Raw genomic sequence first — 9078 nt, forward strand, 5'->3', positions numbered from 1 at the left:
CTTAGCACAAGGTTACAATAGGTTATGCTGCAAACTGTTGAGAAATATTTTCTTGTCTTGTGCTGTTTACTGTGAAGCAGATTATTATGGGGGTGTATTATGTGCCCCAAGACTATTATTCCCGTTCTGTGCTCTATCATAGAGTTGAGGAGCCATATCCACAAGTAACTGCATTATAGTAAATTTCTTATAAAACTCTTCTCACCTGAAGAAAATTGAAAGTTTCATCTTCTAAATCTGAGTTGTACAGCCATATCCCAATGGGAGAACATTGTATTAAACCTTTCACTCTCAAATTAGAATACCAGTTAATTTTCAGAAACTGAATGTAGTCCTTTATTGCCACTTAGATTTTATTTTATGAACATTTTATTTATCCTGCAAGATGATGATCCATTTTGTAGTTGAGACTGACAAACAAGTCACACCAATAAATGTTCTGTTTCATAAGGAGCAACAGAACTGATCTCTTTACAAAAGTATTATTTATTGACATTGTGTTATCAATACTTAATTACAAAAGTATTTACACATCCTCTGGGCTGCAGCCTCTTGTTGAATAACGCCAGGTTTGCTCAAACAGGAACCTTATTGAGAGATTGGCTCTGCGTAGAACTGATGATCATGCAGTTGATGTTTCGGTGAAAATATTGTCAGTCGTTAACACAGTACTTCCAAAAACAAGCTGATGGAAAAAACAAAAGACACCACAATCATCCTTGCTCACAATTGTGAATTTACATAGAAACAGGAGCATTCTATTCAGACCCTTAAAAATATGATTACTTGAAGACACATACCATTTAATATTTATATACAAATCTAGATGTGATCCAAAAATGATTAAAATATCAATGTGAATTAGAACAGAAAATGCTGATAGCAGGTCACCATATATGAAGGTGGTTAAAAATAAAGAGTTAAAGATTTTAGGTTAATGACCTTTCGTCAGAAGAGCTGGAGATAAAGTGTTGTGATGCAGGGAGACGGGAGAACGTTGGAGAGAATACAGAGGAATGTCCTTGATAAAATGAAAGGCAGGGGAGATCAAATAACAAATATTTTCATTGGAAAACTATGATAAATGAAATAATTTAAAAATACTGAAATCTTTTTAAAAGATGAACAAAAGAACACCTTATAAATTTTAAATAATCAGAAACATTAAAGGAAACACAAGTATCCCCGTGTAGCAGTTAGCATAACGCTATTACAGCGCCAGCGACCCGGGTTCAATTCCAGCCTCTGTCTGTAAGGAGTTTGTATGTTCTCCCCGTGTCTGTGTGGGTTTCCACTGGGTGCTCCGGTTTCCTCCCACATTCCAAAGACGTACGGGTTAGGAAGTTGTGGGCATGCTATGTTGGCGCCGGAAGCATGGTGACACTTGCGGGCTGCCCCCAGAACATTCTATGCAAAAGATGCATTTCACTGTGTGTTTCGATGTACATGTGACTAATAAAGATATCTTATCTTACCTTTTCTTCCTTTACTTCCCCACAGCCCAACAATCCACATTCAAATGAACAGGCTCACAGACAAAGTCCTTGAGAGCAAATTCCCAAGTCCCCATGGATCCCGTGATGGTGCACTGCCAGGAAATGGTCAACAGGACTCAGCTAGTGACTTCTTTGTGGGAGTTCATAAACTTACCAGCACTTTTGACAATAAACGCTGGCAGGTTTCTAAGAAACCAGCAGCAAAACCCCAGCAACTATTTGTGCCTTGGATGATTAAAAGGACAGTTCATACTTTTGAACATTACTTTTGTTGAAAATCTCAACAACAAAACGTGTGCCTTTCATGAAGTATCCTGAGAGTGCTATCAAGTAAAATAAAACACCATTTCTTGGCTATACACCACCATGGGACCCATGGGGACTTGGGAATTTGCTCGCAAAGACTTTGTCTGTGAGCCTGTTCATTTGCCTGTGGATTGCAGGGCTGTGGGGAAGTGAAGGAAGAAAAGGTAAACTTACTTTTCCAAAAAGGATAGTTGTGTTTCCTTTAATGTCACATAATGGACTGTTAGGATAGATAACCAAAAGCTTGGTCAGAGAATTAAGTTTTAAGAAGCATCTTAAAGGGGATGAGAGAGGTAATGAGGCAGCAAGTTTTAGGTAGAGAATTCCACAGCTAAGAAATAAAAGCAGGAGTGAACCATATATTCCCTTGAGCATGCATTACCCTTCATTAAAATAATATCTGAACATCTCCCTCTTCCATTTCTGTTTATTCATATTTACCATGTGCAAAAATCTTTCCATCTCATCTTTGACTATACTCAATAACTGATATCAGTATCTCCTGATAATTAGTCAAGCTGATTGAGGTTCCCTATATTCTCAATGTTAAATTTATTGCAAGCACATCTTCACTCTATTTCCTCCTTCTTTATCAGGTTTTTGGGTCAATTTTACTGGTTACTAAAACCCACAGATGATTACAACTCTTCCTGGCAATCCATTAAGTACTTCTTTCATTCTAATACTATCTTTAACCTCTTTAGATAGCCATAAATGGATCACTTTTCCCAAACATTGCAAATTATGAAATATTTATCAATTTGCTTACCATTGCTCATCTAGTATCAGACTATCTAATCAACTTTCTCAATCTATATTAACCAACGCCCCATACCTTATTCAAGGCTAAATCTTTAATTTGAGGGTGAGTGCAAAACCACAACCAAAGTAATATTATATCAGTTAATGATTGGAGAATTCTTTACCATAAAATTATAATTTAGTACAGAAGCCAGTATTCGACAATTGCCTCAGCTCTGTTGGTTGGTCAAGAAAATGGTCTCAAGGGAATTCTAAGAACTCATCCACAAACTGCATTACAAATTTGCTTTAACCAATCTATTGTAGATGACCATGGTTACTATATAATCTTTATTAAAAGATTCCAATTTCTTGAGAACTCTCAATCTAATTACTGTATATAGGCCCCTTATTAATACACATAAACTATTCCTGGCAGTGTGGTCCTGCCCCTCGTCAATACACACACCGATTTCACAAAATTCTCAATAAGGTCCTGCTGGCATTAGTTACTATTAGGACTATAGCCTTCACAACTCTTCCATTATGGTTGTTTTTTAACAACTCTTGGAATGTTCCCAGCCATACTCATTGTGCACTCATGACTCTAAGGGTATGTGGTAAAATCAATTGTGTAATCAATTTGTTTGTCTTGTTACAAATACTTTAGCCATCTGGATGAAACATCTTGCCTTGGGACTCAACTGGCGAATTTAATGTACTTTGTGATTAAATGGAAATGTAAAATCTACTGCTAAAACTGATGGGAATGTTGGATGAAGCATAATGCAGGGCATGAAATTGGATGGCTAACTTCTATGCAGATGTTGTGCCTGCACACAGAAGCCATCGGATGCTGTGACAGTGAGGGACAGTACAGAAGGGAGCAGTGTGGATCCCAACACAGAAAGCAGGCCCTAAGATCAGGGGACTACCTTTGCCTGGGTTGGGCCCAACTTTGAAGAAAACAATGATCACTTTTCCAATATATGAAACGACCAAATGTCTTTGCATTTTGCAGATAAGGCCACTGCTTTCTTTGTGACAGGCACCCTTCACTGCTTTGATCATTTTCCTGAGTTTCCAACACAGTATCTAATTGTGTGTCAGGGAAGGAAGTGCCCAAGTATGTGATCTTCATGCCACTCCTTGGGCACAGTCAGCCAATTTAGTTCCAGTACAAGCACTAGTGATTCTAGTGGCAGGCACAGTAGTGTAGCGGTTAGCATAACGCTTTACAGCGCCAGCGACCCGGGTTCAATTCCTGCCACTACCTGTAAGGAGTTTATACATTCTCCCTGTGTCTGCGTGGGTTTCCTCTGGGTGCTCTGGTTTCCTCCCACATTCCAAAGGCGTACGGGTTAGGAAGTTGTGGGCATGCTATGTTGGTGCCAGAAGCGTGGCGACACTTGAGGGCTGCCCCCAGAACATTCTACACAAAGGATGCATTTCACTGTGCGTTTCGATGTACATGTGACTAATAAAGATATCTTATCTTCTCATTGAACTACCACCACCATTGAAGAGATCCACCATCGTGACAGAACAAAAAGGTGAGTAGGGACTTCTTTTGTAAAAGCTGAAATTAAGTGCTGTTAGTGTCTGACCTTGCTAAAGGTTTAGTGCTTAACTCTTTGCCCAATGTATGGGTCATCAAACCCCTCCAAGTCCTACAGCCTTGGAAGAGGCAGGCATAGCTCTCCCACATAGTGCCATTTTAGTAGATTTCTAAGCACCACACACTTTCCAGGCTCTTTAATTTTCACTTTCTGCCACACCCCACAATTTAACATTCACTGGTAGACTATACCCAACCACTGTCCCTTTCCGACAACCTCTCATCATAAACCAAATACTGGGGTTATTGGGATATTGAGGCTCTGGTCAAGAAAAAGAAGGAAGCATACATTGGGTTTTGGAGGTCAGGGATGAGTGAATCCATTGTTGACTATAAAAAGATTAAGAATGCTTAAGAGGGAAATCAGGAGGGCCAAGAGAGGGTATGAGATGGATCTGGCAAGTGAGGTTAAGGAAAATCCCAAGAGGCTCTATAGCTATATAAAGAGTAAAAAAGTGGCCAGGGAGAGAGTAGGTCCCCTTTAAGATCAGCAGGATGGCCTCTGTCTCGAGCCACAGGAGAAGGGTGGGATTTTTAATGAAAATTTCTCCTTGGTGTTTACTGAGGAGAAAATCATGTTTGCTCAAGAGATAAGGAAAACTAGTGGAGATGTTTTGGAGGAAATTCATATTATCAGGGAGGAGGTATTTGCAGACTTACAGTGCATTAAGGTGGATAAATTCCCAGGGCCTGACTAAGTGCATCCTAGGACTTTGTGGGAAGCTGGAGGAGAAACGGTGGAGGACCCTGGGGAGATATTTGCTACATCGTTAGCCACTGGTGAAGTTCCTGAAGACTGGAAGGTAGCTAATATTGTTCCATTGTTTAAAAGGGGCAAGCCAGAGAACTACAGGTCAGTCAGCCTAATGTCAGTAGTGGGGAAGTTACTGGAGGGAATTCCGAGGGACAGGATCTACCAGCATTTGGATTGACAGAGTTTGATTAGGAGGAGTCAGCATGGCTTTCTACGTGGAAAGTCATGTTTCTCGAACCTTTTAGAGTTTTTTGAAGAGGTAACCAAAATGGTAGATGAGGTTAGGGTAGTGGATGCTGCCTATTTGGACTTTAGCAAGGCCCTTAACAAGGTCCCGCATGGTAGGCTGGTCTGGAAGGTTAGGTTCATGGAATCCAGGGAGAGCTAGTTAGGTGGATTCAAAATTGGCTCGGAGGTAAGAAGCAGAGAAAGGTGGCTGGAGGTTGTTTCTCGGAAATGAGGCCGGCGACTATTGGTGTGCTGCAGGGATTGATGTTAGGACCCTTGTTATTCATTATTTATATAATTGATTTGGATGCAAATGCACAAGGCTTGATCAGTACATTTGCGGATGACAGGAAATTAGGTGTTGATAGTGAAGAAGGTTATCGTAGATTACAGGGGGATCTTGATCAGTTAGGGAAGTGGGATGAGGAGTGATGAATGGATTTCAATACAAGATGAGTGTGAGGTGATGCATTTGGAAAGTCAAACCAGTGTAAGACTTACACTATCGATGGTCGAGCACTAGGGAGTGTAATGGAACAGAGGGACCTAGGAGCGCAAGTGCATAGTTCATTGAAAGCAGCATCACAGGTAGACAGGGTGGTGAAAAAGGCATTTAGCATGCTGGCCTTATCAGTCAGGGCATTCAGTGTAGGAGTTGAGACATTACGTTGCAGTTGTATAAGTCGTTGGTGAAGCCACACTTGGAATACTGTGTACGGTTTTGGTCACCCTGTTATCAGAAAGATGTGGTTAAACTGGAAAGAGTTCAGAAAAGATTTACGTGGACATTGCCAGGAATTACAGGGAGAGGTTGGCCAGGCTAGGTCTTTATTCCTTAGAATGTAGGAGAAGAGGAGTGACTTTATAGAAATGTTTAAAATTATGAGAGCGGCTAGATAAGGTGGATGGTAACAGTCTCTTCACCAGTGTGGGGGTGTCCAAACTAGAGGGCATAGATTTAGCGTGAGAGGGGAAAGATTTAAAAGGGACCTGAGGGGCAACTTTTTCACGCAGAGCGTGGTGAGTATACGGAATGAGCTGCCAGAGGAAGTGGTTGATCAGCTACAATAGTATCATTTAAGAAGCACTTGGACAGGTACATGGAGGGTTGGAGCTTAGAGGGATATGGGCCGAACACAGGAAATTTGTTCTAGCTGGGTGGGCACCGTGGTGAGCATGGACTGGTTGGGCTGAAGGGCCTGTATCCGTGCTGGGCTGAAGGGCCTGTATCCGTGCTGTATTGCTCTATGACTTTAAATCACCACATCCCTGATATTTTTCTTTAGGATAATGAACTCTCCCCACCACATTTTAGATACAGGTTAGATATCTGCCAGTATTGTGCTGATAAACTGAGAAGCCCAAGTTAGAGGTGAGAGAGCTCAAAGATTTGTAAAGTTACAATTGTTGACTGAGGTTTAGAGAGAAAGGCCATGTCATCATTGGTCAATAATTAGACATGCTTTTGGAAAGTATAGAAGAGTTGTCCTTGCAGATTTGACAAATTGTGAGGCAGGGATCAGGAGAATGATGCCTCCCTTTGCTCAGACACTGACCTCTCTTGCTGAACTTGGGAGCAGCTGGGTCGAACTTTGAGAACCTGGGCTGTTGGAGGTGTTGAGTGCAGTGAGCTTCCACAACAGCAGCTTCATATCATCAACCTGTACAAGCAATTCACACCAGAAAATAAAAAAGAAAAAATTATATTTTGAAAACACAACCCTTTGGCAGAATTTTACAGTGTCCTGGGTGATCAGATAAGATTGCTGAAGAAAACAAAATGTTGCACCCCCACATTTCGTCATCTCTTGCCTGCCTTCAGCAAGGGATGGCATTGATGGATGAAAAATGCACAAGTACAGAGCAAAGGAGTTCATGTTTAAATTGTGTCTTATCACATCCTCAAGCTGTTACAAAGCATTCTTCATCCATTAACTGACTTGACATAGTCACTGTTCATTAACATCCGAAGTTTCCCACAGCCAAATGTTGTGCATGAAGATTAAATGTGCAGAGATATACTAAGTATTGCACATTAACCCAACTCTTCCAGGTGAATGGCATGAATGCTGCCAAGTGAGCTAAACAGACACAAAAACAGGGAAAATGTTGGCAAGTCTCGGCAAGTCAGGTGGCACCTTGGAGGGAGAAACGGAGTTACCATTCCAAGTCAATGATGTTCTCCACTAAGTCCTGCTGAATATTTCTACCATTTTCTGCTTTAGCTTCTGATTTACAGCATTTATAGGATTTTGCTTTGGAACTAAACAGACACTGTGGAGTGACAGTGGGACAGGTGACCTTCAGGAGCAGCAGGACTCAGACACAGATATTACACAGAATGTTCGAGCATTTGGTCACACTTTAGTTACATGCTGATATGAAATGCCGCGTTTCCCATACAGAGGCAACTCAGGCCTTGCTGGACAATTAACAATGGCTTCCCTGTATTGTAAATTATGATTAAACATATTCCCATGGTGAAGACATGTAGTGAGGAAAGGAAAGTATGCCATGGCACCACCTACTGGTCATCCTAGAAAGATCATGATAGTTTAAGGCAAACAATGCTATCATTATGTACAATTATGTCGTATTTGGATCCGTAACTGAAGGAGAAGAGAATAAGGAGTTAATTTCAGCTCCAGTTTCTTAGCTTTTCAATGTACAATCCAACAAAGTTTTGATCCAAGCCACATCAGGAGATCCTAAGGTTCAATCAATGAAGTTGTTTACGGAAGGAATTTTGGAAATAAGTCCAAGGCAGCTAAATTCATGCCAGCAACAAAAGACAGTGCCCTGGATTAAAAGGTAATACAATAAAGAAAAAAAAACAATCCAAAGTTAGTGAACACATCCTGACACTTACCAGATTGGTATTGTCTCCATTTTCTCCATTGTACCTGTAAAAAAGTTAAATCAATGTAAAAGTAGAGTTGTTGAGGAAATTCTAACTCTAGCGATCGTGAAACCACATCTACTAACTGTGGTTCAAGACAGTTTCTAAAACTGTACTTGTGGATTTAATTATACATAAGCTTGTTTTCAACAGAATTGTTGTATTTACCAATTTAACAAATGGAAAGAACATTAGAAATTGACAAACTCATAGTGTCAGAGCTAGATCTAGTTCAGGTATTCCAGATAGCTAATTATTTTCTTGCCTTGTATTTCCCTGCTAATTTCAAGCCATTTGTGCAATAAGACTTAATTCTGCAAAATAAAAAGACAGATTCCTTTCAACCATGCCATGCAGAGTGAGTAGGAAAGTACTTCTCTTACCTTCTTGGGGATCAGTCAATGCCTTGTCTTGCTTTGGAAGCACAGAATAGAAATCAGCTGCCCTTCTTCCTCCAAAGGATGAAATATCTTTAGACAGAAAGCCCATTGAATCCTTAGCCATTACAGATTTGAATTCTGCTAAATATTAACCAAATATGAATCAACTGTTATGTGACAATAATCCAATCAATACCAGAACTGGTTTGGATAAGACTGTGGGATTTGTAATAGAGGTACTCACTAGCTTGTAACTGTGGAGAAGGTGATGCATGCCATTCCATCACCAACACTGTTTACATGCAATTGATGGGTGTGTGACTAAATCAGGGGTGCTGATCCATCTAAACCACAAACATTCCATGGCTCCATCCTGGAGCCAGGATCACGTTGCTGATCTCTGCCCAGACTTGCAACAATAAGTCTCCTGTATCTTTTAGCAAGGAAGTAATAAATCTTCTTGCAATCCCACTCTCTGTTGCTGTACAACAAAATCTTTCTACATCACAGCAGGGAACACACTTCAAAAGTGCTCCAGTGGCTATACAGCCCTTTGGGGAATTGTGGGGTTGTAAAAGGCGCGACAGAAGTGCAAGATTTTCTTTTCATTTCCACTATGAAATAGCCCCTGACCAGTCACTAAATCGACACATAAA

The 9078-nt window shown here is 40.6% G+C and overlaps 1 long non-coding RNA gene across 2 annotated transcripts; it reads right to left on the reverse strand.

The window, feature by feature from the left end:
* Positions 1-92: 92 nt before the first annotated feature.
* On the reverse strand, positions 93-8691 carry LOC127573665 (uncharacterized). 2 transcript variants are annotated; one of them, XR_007956796.1, is made up of 5 exons: positions 8667-8691; positions 8426-8563; positions 8013-8046; positions 6700-6804; positions 93-685 (listed from the first exon to the last, which is right to left on the reverse strand). It is a non-coding gene; the product is annotated as an uncharacterized LOC127573665 (long non-coding RNA). The 2 variants fall into 2 exon arrangements; XR_007956795.1 differs by lacking the exon at positions 8667-8691 and having other exon boundaries at positions 322-685; positions 8426-8652.
* Positions 8692-9078: the final 387 nt, after the last annotated feature.

Source organism: Pristis pectinata, chromosome 8, assembly GCF_009764475.1.
Source record: "Pristis pectinata isolate sPriPec2 chromosome 8, sPriPec2.1.pri, whole genome shotgun sequence".
Lineage (NCBI taxonomy): Eukaryota > Metazoa > Chordata > Chondrichthyes > Rhinopristiformes > Pristidae > Pristis > Pristis pectinata.